Raw genomic sequence first — 11,343 nt, forward strand, 5'->3', positions numbered from 1 at the left:
GAGTCCTCTAACTGGAGTCAGTGAACCAAATCAAATCACGCGAGTTTGCTGTCTTTCTTTGTGAACTTTGCAGCAGTCAGCCACAGGACTCATAGCATCCGGGTTATTAGAGAACCCGGACTCATTATTTAGACCAAGATTCAAATCGACCATCTGGATTACTTGGGAACAGCCAGCTCTCGTGTCCGGGTTCTCTGACGCATGATCAGCAAAGATGCTGAGTAAAATGTCTGTACACATGATGTGATAGGGGGAGACTTGATTAAAAACCAGCGGTGGCCTATCCCACGGTAAGCCCCCCCGCATTTCTCACCTTCACCCTGCTTTTTTAACTGAGCCATATCTCCAACTTCTTTACTTCCCACCTACCTCAAACCCCCTGCTGCTCTGTAAGCCGCCTGAAGCTTCTCGATGCATGCTGACCGTTCTAATGCTCTTCTGAAGGCACACTGCACACATGTAAACACACACACACACACACACACACACTGACATAACCTACCCCCCAAATACTGTAAATGCTCATTTGCCCCCCGCTGCTTGATGCAGTTTTGGCAGACGGCGGCAGCTCGGCTATCCAGCTTCCACCACTCTGTCGCTTTCTCTGCTGTACCTATTAATGAAACACATCAGCCAGCTCTCACCGCGGTGGATGTAATTAAAGCACAGTGGGGGGATCTGTAAATTAGAAGTTAAAATTCACATTTTTATTGAGTAATTGACATCAAAGCACAGAAAAACTTCCTGAAATGAATGCAGTTTTAAATGGTGCCACACCCGCAGAAAAGACACAACACTGAAAATTTATTTCATGCTGTTTTTGCTCTGAATGAAAAGGTGATGTCCAGGTCTGATAAAAAAACTGTCGTAAATGCATGCACAGCACATGGAGGCCATCATTATTTTAAAACTTGCAATTTTGCCAGCCATGTTAAAACCAGAGGTTCTTCGCTTCCACAAATTAACGCCTAAAAAAAAAATATTTCACTTTCCAAGTACCCCCATAATGGCTAATTTTAAAAAATGGAGAAGCACAGTCAGTGTTCATCAAAATTGGACAGTTTTTTTTTTTTTTTTTTTTTTTTTTTTTTTTAAAGAAGTACAATAGTTTAAAATGTAACTCTGCAACTTATAGTCAGGGGGAAAAATGCTTAAATAATGATTCAAAGGTATTGCATAATATTGCACTTAATGAAATTTTAAAAACTAAGATTTTTTTAAGATTATATTCAAATGGATTGTACTTAAAAGTTAAATACAACAATACAACAGAACTGTACTTAAGCAGTCAGTATGTAGAGTACGTAAGTAAGTGTGTGTGTGCACACACATATATATATATATATAGTAAGAAAATCTTTATTTGTCTCACAATGGAGAAAGTTGCAATTTGCAGCAGCAAAATTTGGAGCGGAGAAAGTAGGGAAAAAAAAATCCAGAAGTCCAGTCTCATTCGAAACGGCGTACGGGACAGACGACTGTTTCTTCAAATCATTGAGCATTGAATCAGTTTTAAATACCCAGAAACACAGTGATAAAAACCCCGCCTCCTCTGTAGGCCAGGCTGACCTTGGATATGCCAGACAACCACTGTGGACCTGCAACATCAACAATGCAACCACTGCACCTGGATTTTTTTTTGAATGAAATCAGGTAACAAAAACACCAAAGACTGATGTGTGAGAAGCCTTTTGGATCCACACAAGGAAGCCTTCACCAACAAATAACTCTGTTCACATCTGACACTTTATATGAGGATTGAGTCACTGTTGAAAGATTCTCAATAAAAGTTTTCGACAAGTCTTTCAGAGTTTTTCAATGCTGTTGATAAGTCATTGATGCAGAGTTTCCACAAATGTAATTGAGAATTTACTACCAAAGAATATTGTGTCTTAAATTTTTACCAGTGAAGTACAAGACGAGAGGTGAGGACATTTAATCCAGGTTGTAGTATCTGCATGACCTCAACTATTTCAATCACAATTGAGTTGCCATAGCAACATGTTAAGTACAGACTACTTTCTCAAAGGAGAACAAGCAACACTTTTGAGGTCTTGTAGGTATTAACGCGTTCTCTTTTCTGTGCTGTCAAGGTCAACTCGTGTATTAAGAATCCAAGCACAAAAACTGACTGACACCAGACAGGAATCACACTTCACTGACAGGAAAGTTAACATTCATCCACACAGAGACGAACAACCATCCGCGCTCACATTCACACCTTGGAACAATTTGGAATGTGGGAGGAAACCGGAGTACCCGGAGAAAACCCACGCAAGTCCGGGGACATGCAAACTCCACACAGGAACGCCGGAGCCGGGACTGAACCCATGACCCTCTTCAAGATAAGCGGATAGATGGATGAATATATATATTCATCTATGCCAACCGCGCATCGTAACAGGCAGAACAATCAACTGCTCTTCCACTAGAAGACAGAAGCTGCATAAGTGACCTGTCCATCGGTATCCACTTTCTGTTCATTGTTTTTCACAGTAGTGTGTTGTGAGACTTTTTTTATGTGAAAAAAGTACCTTAGCTCACTGAAGGGTGGGAAACACCGAGTTTTGTGCATGTTTTTGGAATGTGGGAGGAAAGCGGAGTACCCGGAGAAAACCTACGCAGGCATGGGGGAGAACATAGGAAGTCCAAACAGGAACCCTGAGCTTTCTTTCTTATGGATTTCTAAAGTCTCAAAATGGTGTGGCTGATTTTACTGTACTTTAAAAGAGCCCGTGACCATTGGAGTACAATACAGTATACAGTACCAACCAGCAACTTTGCATGAGTAGGGAGTATTGGAAACATTTACAACTGTGCTCATAGATTTATTAATCCAGAACACATTTGGGAAACTCTCTCTCTCTCTCTCTCTCTCTCTCTCTCTGTTTTATAATTCGTCACTAGAGAATGCAATTAAAAACAATTGATTGAGATACTTTTGATGGGTCGGAATTTAAACAAAAGATGAGAATACATGCATTGCAAGTACACGACACATCACCAGTTATATTGTAGTACATCTTTACGGATTGACCCTGAGTGTTCAATTTCGTGTCATTGTGCATGAATCCCCCTATTTGTATGCTTGTGTGGACACATACTTTGCTTACCTTATTTGTATGTCTGTGTGACTGACACTGAATTTAACGGTTCTTCCCCCATGGACATAGGCCAATTTTCTCCGTAAGGTGTCTTGTGACTGTTTCGAAAGAGAAGATGGAGATTCCTTTTTGCTTCAGCTTGGCCAGTAAATGGTGCATGCCTCCCTCCATCAATCACAGAGCCATGCCACCAGACAGCTTGCTGCCTAATATACACCTCCATTAGGGTTCTCAGGGAAAAATCACTTGAATCTCAAATAATATTCCAAGCAGCCGCAGCTCCGAATCAGGTAAAAGCAGTTGTAGACAAAAGCAAAATACATTGTAATAAGGCACCACGGTGGGGATGTAATTAGTTCATTGGTCTTACAGAGGTTTGAATCTTAGTTTGTACTTTCCACATTCTGCCTGTGCTTGCAGAGGTTTTCTCCACGTACTCGAGCTTCCTCCCACATTCCAAAACATTTGCAGGTAAATCTAAGCCACTTAATTGCCCAAACCAGAGAATGTGAGTCACGATGATTGTTTTCCGATATGCCCCCCTGGGATTGGCTGGCGACGAGTCCAGGGTGTACTCTGCCTGTCACTCGAAGTCAGTTGGAAACTGACTCCAGCTCACTTGCGGCCTGTATCACTAACTCTTGAGTATTAACCCTATCATTTTTCCCAGGCCATCACTGCAACCACCGTGAGCTGCTTCTTGCTTGTGCCTCTGGCACAAGCCTCTGGTTATTGGAGAATATTGAATTGATGTTCCTTTAAAATGTCGAGTTGCTTTTGCAGTACGGTAAGGGCTATTACTCATCTGCCCTGTGAAATGGGATCCTAAAAGTTGGCAGCATTTGGCTAAATGTAAGCACAGGTTATAGCCTTGCACACCTCAAAATTCACCTTGCTTCATCTGCCAGCAGTCACATCATCACTAATAACCGAAGAGGTCATTCTATTAGCAGGAAGGTATGGCCATTTCACTGTCCCCACAGAGTTTGACGCAAATGTGGGTTTCTTTGGATCTTGAGCTATTAGTTTTCTTCTTATTTTTTTCAGTTGTTCTTCCTGAATATTTATCTGGTATATGTAAAGTGTTTTGCTCAATGTTTTCTCATTCTCATTCTCACGAATCATATGATTTGACTAAATTAAAATGATGCCAAATGTCAGTGACCTTCTTTTTGTATCTAAAGTGTAGCTGCAAGATGTTTTTCCACTTCATTTCCACCACACCATGTACAGTCATTAAATGCTGTGGAAACTATTGTTCAAATAAATGAAGTGTGTTAATTGAGAGTGTGAAGGCGCTGTGCCGCACTTCTTCTCAGAGACGAGTCACCTTGAATGGAACAAAAATGAATACGACTTAATTCAGCGCATCATACAACACCTGCAGCTATATCAAAGCCCTTTACATATAACATAAAATAACAAGAATACAACAACATGAGAAAGTGACAGCAGTAATTAAAACAGAACGGCATTTCATAAGCAGGATTTAAATCTCATTCGCTTTGTTCGGCTCCCTGCTTATTCTCCTCCTCAAACTGCCCCTTGTAGATGGGTTACACCAATAGGGACATGTTCCCCTTGAGAAAGACCAGCTTGTCAAAATGGCACTGGCCAGTGCGGTACTCTTTGTCTGGAGGATGTCATCGGCTGTGTTGTATTTAATAAATAAGCCCACCCACGCCTCTCTGAGTTCCGCCAGCTCATTCCCAATGTTGTACGCGCTGTTGGGTATCCAGTGATGCATTTGTAACATTCAAAGGTAATTTTTGTCCTAAGACCATTTTGTCTGAGTAGTCTGAAATGAACTTTTGGCCGCCTGGCATTGACCTTGAAAACGTGCGTTGTATGTTACACACATGCACATGAATAAGCAGACGGAGGCAAATAAAGGGGAATATATATATATATTCATTTTCCGATCCACTCTATCCTCACAAGGGTCGCGGGGGGTGCTGGAGCCTATCCAAGCCGTCTTCGGGCAGTAGGCGAGGGACACCCTAAACCGGTTGCCATCCAATCGCAGGGCACACAGAGACGAACAACCATTCGTGGTCACACTCACACCTAGGGACAATTTAGTGTGTTCAATCAACCTGCCATGCATGTTTTTGGAATATGGGAGGAAACCAGAGTACCCAGAGAAAACCCACGCAGGCCCGGGGAGAACATGCAAAGCCCACACAGGGAGGCCGGAGCTGGGATTGAACCCGGTACCTCTGCACTGTGAGGTCGACGCGTGAAATACTGGATCACCAGGCCGCCTATATATATATATATATATATATATATATATATATATATACATATATTTTTTTTTTTCCGTTATATATAAAACGTTATTATTTTATGAAAGTAAAAAAGGTTTCTAGTAAGAATCTGTTTGAATTTAAATCTTAAATACAGTATCGTAGCCATGCAGTCTCAAGCAGGAGATTGCAACTCTGTTACAGCTGACATTTGGAAAGGTTCTCTCTCAACCCTTCTGATACATAATTCTTATTGCAGACACTTTCATCTGGTTTAACACATTAACGTTTCCAGGTGGATTCACTCTTGACTAATCCTCTTCCTGTGATCTGTGGCAGGCTTTCAGCAAGCACCTCACATCTTGCCCTACAAAAAGTGAATCTCCATTCAAGCTTTCACGTCTTTGTTTTAACACTCGGGCCTTTTCGCTTTATAATCCATAGTGTATGGTGGCAGACAGTCATCTCAAAGCGGAGCCCAGACCGTTGCCGTTGATGCATACCAGAATGTGACCCTTGCATAACTCTATTAGTGCATCCACAAACAGTCAAGAAAATGGACCCCATGTTTCAAATATAGCCTCTCATTTATTAAAACTAAGAAGATGGTAATACGTCACGTATGATAAAGCAGCTCTCTGTGTTTGACTTGAATCTCTTTTGTCTATCTTGTGGTTTAACCAGAAAAAGTAAAAGCTTGTCTTTGAAATGGAGCAGTGATATTTTGTGTATGGATATGTTATTCATTCATTCAACCATTCATTTTCAACTACTCATCCTGTTCTGGTTTTGTGCGAGAGGCGGGGTCCAACCCCGGACTGCTCAGCAAGGAGTCGATCATAGTCTGGTGGACATGCATTTTTAACTGTGACACAAACCTGTGCTTCTTTGTGAGGACTTGAGTGATGGAAAATTGCTCGAGTATCTGCCAGGATGTAAGGTTGCTTTTAACTGTGGTGAGGACATGAAGGGGATCATACCAGAGGGAGACTCGGGGTTTCTGTTTGAGTCCAAAGCACCTGCTGTCCGACCAGTGACGGAAAAAAGGGAGGATCAGAGAGATGTTCCATTTGGGCGCCCTTTTTTGGGCTGTAATGTGCAAAGGGGTATTGAAACTCCAAATGCTCCCATCGTGGACTCCTTTATTCAGTCGCAGTGATATTGTAAAGAGAGACGAAGAAACATGAAGGTGCGAGTGCTTTATCTGCTAATATGGTCCAGTTGAGCAGAGGACAAATACCAATCTTCTGGGGGCTCCTCTCATTCGTTCCCCTCAAAAGGTTTGGACACGCCACCACCAGCCTCTAACAAGCACTCAACTTATTGTGATTTATTCTCCCTATTTTATGGAGAAGAAGAGGGTGGGATATGCTGTCAGTGATGGGGAGAAAGTGCTTACCTCTTGATATGTCTGTGAGTACTTGCTACCACATGTGCAGTGGAAAGCAGGACAAATAAATTTGTTATTCTAAGTTTAGACCACCCTGAAATTCTTTTTCAGCCCCACAGGGTGGCTTCAATGTAGAGTTGACACATACATCTTCTACTTCCTCCCTGCGGCGTACACAGTGGAAAAGCACACGACCATTTTGAGTTCAACTGAGTTACTGTGTCTGAGAGAAGGTCTCTTCTAGTTATCAAATTAATCATCTGCTAAATGCAAATTACTGCCCTACATGGAACCATCAGCAAACAGTTAGAACTCACAAGGCACCATGGACAGATGGCCTCCAGAACCACAGCGGTATTGACCTACCGCTGTCTCATTACACTCTTCTCCTAACTTGTGTCTGCATCATCTGTTTCATCACCACGTAAGTCTACTTAATGTTCTTTTCTCTGGCGTCATTTCATGCAGGCATGGGATCCAGCCCACCTACTTCAATTTGCGTATTCTCTCCTGCACTTACTTTTCCCATTTTACTTCTTCTTTGCTGATTTTCTCCTCCGCTGGCTGAGTGAGTACACCTGCAGACAACAAGCATCAGCATTAAACCAATCCATCTTCCCTTTTAAGTTATATGAGGGGATGTAAAGCTGATTTATTTTCTAAAATTGCCTGCCCTTTATGATACTTTCAAGCAGACTGCGGCACTACGAGCTCAGTGAAGAAGTCAGAGGAGCAGAGTCTCTGACCTATTTAGGAAACTGGCAAGAGAGCAGCCAGGGAACATCAAAATACTTCAAAGGCTCCCTTTGAATCCGTCGTTACGGCCAACTTAGTGTGAGCGTGTGCATGCACAAGTGCACCCACACAAGCACATCCAAATACACCAACTTTGAGCGTGCACAATCTTCATCAGCTTGCAGTCTCATTCCTATGCTTGCGCTCTCTTTCTCTCTCTCTCTCTCTCTCTCTCTCTTTTCCCTCCCTCCTTCCCTCTCTCTGTCTCACATTCCTCTCCCAATATATTCCGTCTGAGCTCTTCGTTTGAACTGTGTCCCACATTGCTAAGTACGGAGAAGTCAGAGAAATCACATTTAACGGTGGGTCTGCCACTAGCATCATGACTCAGGCTGCACCATGAAAATTCTCTTCCTGGGCCAGATGTATAGAAACACATAAACACTGACTATAATCTTAGTTCTTGCCGGGAACAAATTGTATTTTTTTTTCATTTCACCTTGCAGCCAAAATCAAAACATGTTGTGGGTCGTCAACAATGAAATATGTGTAACATATGATTTTCAAGGCAGCACGGGGGTTGGCGGGTTAGCATGTCTGCGTCACAGTGCTGAGGTCGTGGGTCAGAATCTGGCCCTGGCCTTCCTTTGTAAAGTTTGCATGTTCTCCCCATGCCTGCGTGGGTTTTCTCCGGGTACTCTGGTTTCCTCCCACTTTCCAAAAGCATGCATGGTAGGGTGATGGAACACCCGAAATTGTCCCAAGGTATGACTGTGAGTGTGAATGGTTCTTTGTCTGTGTGCCCTGCGATTGGCGGCAACCAGTTCAGGGTGTACCCCACCCACTGACCTATGACAGGTGGGAAGGGCTCTTGCATGCCCGTGGCCTTCGTGAGGATAAGTGGCTCAGATAAAGGGTGGATGGATGCAATTTTCAAAACTTTGGCAGCCGTAGTTGCTTCATACACAGTGGATACCCTCTAAAATTGGCATTGTTTTGTTTTCAACAACGGCAAAAATATCCCCCCAAAAAATAGGCAAGTACCCACTAGATTACCCCATTTTTTTGGGTTGTTTTGGTTATTCATTGGACCCATTTTTTGGGTTCAATAATTATCCGAAAATGTTGTCGCTTTTTGACACAATTTTATTTTTGCCCCAACTGTGTTGAGTGTGTATACACCCCTGTTTAAATGCAAGTTTTTTTGTGAAATGAAAAATGTGATCAAGATATAACACCTCAAATCGGTAACTGGGGATGAGGCTGTGTTCAGGAAGAGCAAATGACATTCAGTCACGTTAAATGGGAGTTGGCACACACCGCCAACATTTATAATACCGCTGCTCTGCCCCACATAAAGTTCTGTTTTTCTTTGATGCTTTTCCTGATTTTTTTTCCCCAGCAGAACCTGAAGATTTCTGTGCTAACACCAACTGCTATTTCAAGCTTGTCATATTTCTCTTCCCCTTTTTGAAGACCCCCATTCCAGATGACGAGAACCCCAAGGCATGACCAGCTACAGATATATTATTTTACTTTATGTTAACTGTTTTGTTAAGCGCTTTGTTACAGCTGCAGCTTTTGTGAAAGCGCGATATAAATCAGGATGTATATATGTGTGTGCGTGCGTGCTTGCGTGCGAGTGTGTGTGTGTGAGACATATGGGGCTGTTTTGGTGCGCCAAACATACCTTTTGGAATTATGGCCAGAAACTTCAACTTTGTTTTCATTGGAACACACCAAACTCCTCCAAACGTATGAAAAGGATTTGAAATCATGTATCTTGGGTGATTTCTTTTTTTTTCATTGTTAAAACCTGACATTCGAACGAGTGGTGTAAACCTTTTATACCCACTGTAGCAAAATTTCTTTGGGACAAACCTACTGTTTGCCACGACACGTTGCACGGGGAAAGTCGACTTCTGGATGGTGAAAATCTCTCATCAGCTGGTGGCAGGCCCTTGGACAGAAGGACTGAGTGACCAGATTCTTCCTCCCTGTCAATTTTTTGCCAGACCTTTGCTGATGTCACCTTCAGTTGCTAATTCATCGCTTTGCAGGAGACCCCAAATGCATCATGTTTTAACCATTAACTTTGCACCATGAAAGAGAGCAAGCCACTTTCAACAATTTTGATTGGTCAATAATTTGTAGAAATAACACCCACCGTGTGGGCTGACTCATAGTATAGATTTGTGAAGAAAATATTAAACATGCAAGTGATTTATATTTTCATGAAATTGTATTAATTTATTTCCAGAAGTCTATCATCATCATTTTTTTTAGCATTTACTAATGTATGCTGGATTTATTTTTATATTTTTTTACCCAGTCAGATTCCAGAGTCACCAAATAAGGCAAATTATAATCTGCATTTCCTGTTCTTCTACATTACGTGTACTTTGATTGCAAAATGTTGGCAGTTCTGACAGATGAAGAGGACAGCAAATCCGGTTTTCGCCATTGCACAGCCTGCCCAAAACGAAGCTGGCTTCAGGACAACGGACAGCTCTCCACAGAGCGTGTCAAGACCTTGGACAGAGCCACTGCTTCGATAGCCTATTGCAGCAGTCTTCTATAGTGTAAACAGTGTTTTTCAATCTTTTTCGAGCCAAGGCACATTTCTTTCATTGAAAAAATCCCGCGGCACACCACGACTTGAAAATGTGAAAAAAGGCGTATTTTAATAATTAAGTGTTATTGTTACTATAACCGTTTTCTAAACATTGAAAAATAATGCTATATTATAACACATTGAATAGGAATCAAATCAACATCAATCCAATATTTGGTGCATTCATTTTAATGTCAAGTAAAATATCGTCAATTAGAACTTTAACTTGCTCAGGGTCGGAGGTTTTTCTGTGTGACAGCCGGTTCTTTTTCTCCCGGTCGTTTGCGCTCTCCCGCAATTTTGGACCAATCCCTTTTCCCTTGAGTCTTTGTATAATTCCAACATCATTCAAATGACTTTTCGGCTGAATGTGTCGCTTGAGGTAGTCCAGCTTTCATTTAGTCCATATTTTTTCGCTTACAACTTTAGCTTTGCTGCATATTTTGCAGAGCATACTTTTCTCACTCGAAAAAGAAAATATCTCACCCAGTTTCACTGCTTGTTCTTCGATTTGCACATAACTCCAACAGCCATTCCAACTGAAAAGAACCGCAGTTCATTCTTATTTTGGTTTGGGGAGTCGACGTATCACATTCACTGCCCAGTCGTTTCGCCACTATAAGGGATTAGCATTAGCGTCACTTATCACCAGCGCACTGTTATTGTTATGGAGCAGAGAACATGCGCAAGTACTGTCAATGCCGAGATTGGCTGCATAGCGTCATCGCATCGTGTGATTGGCTAGACACCCGTCACTCACTGAATTACACAATTGATAGAGAAAAAAAAATTAGATATCTAATTCATTTGCAGTGCGTTCACTTTGCTGGATAGGTTTTCTTGTGTTCTGAGAGTGTGCGACCAGTGCGCATTTGCGCAGCTTAGAGGAAACATTGGTGCCATTGCATCTCCAATGTCAGGCGATAGACCGCACGGACATACTATATTGGATAATTTCTCATGGCACACCAGTTTGCCGTGGCACAGGGTTTGAAAAACACTGGTATATAGAAGACTGCTGCAATTGTCGAATAAGTAAGAGGATGTGAGTGTGCATGTATCTCACTTGAAGGCTCTTCTTGTTGTTAATTGTGTTGTGACCCTACTCTTGTTCTCTGCTTATTTTTTATTTTCATGTTTGGGGGAAAAATTAAATAGTTCAGGGAGGATGACCTATAAATATGTCCTGCATACATCCGTACTTTACATATGCTATCTTGAAATTTCTTACGTGACCCCCCCCCCCCCCCC

This window comes from Hippocampus comes, unplaced genomic scaffold, assembly GCF_001891065.2.
Source record: "Hippocampus comes isolate QL1 unplaced genomic scaffold, H_comes_QL1_v1.1 scaffold156, whole genome shotgun sequence".
Classification (NCBI taxonomy): Eukaryota; Metazoa; Chordata; class Actinopteri; order Syngnathiformes; family Syngnathidae; genus Hippocampus; species Hippocampus comes.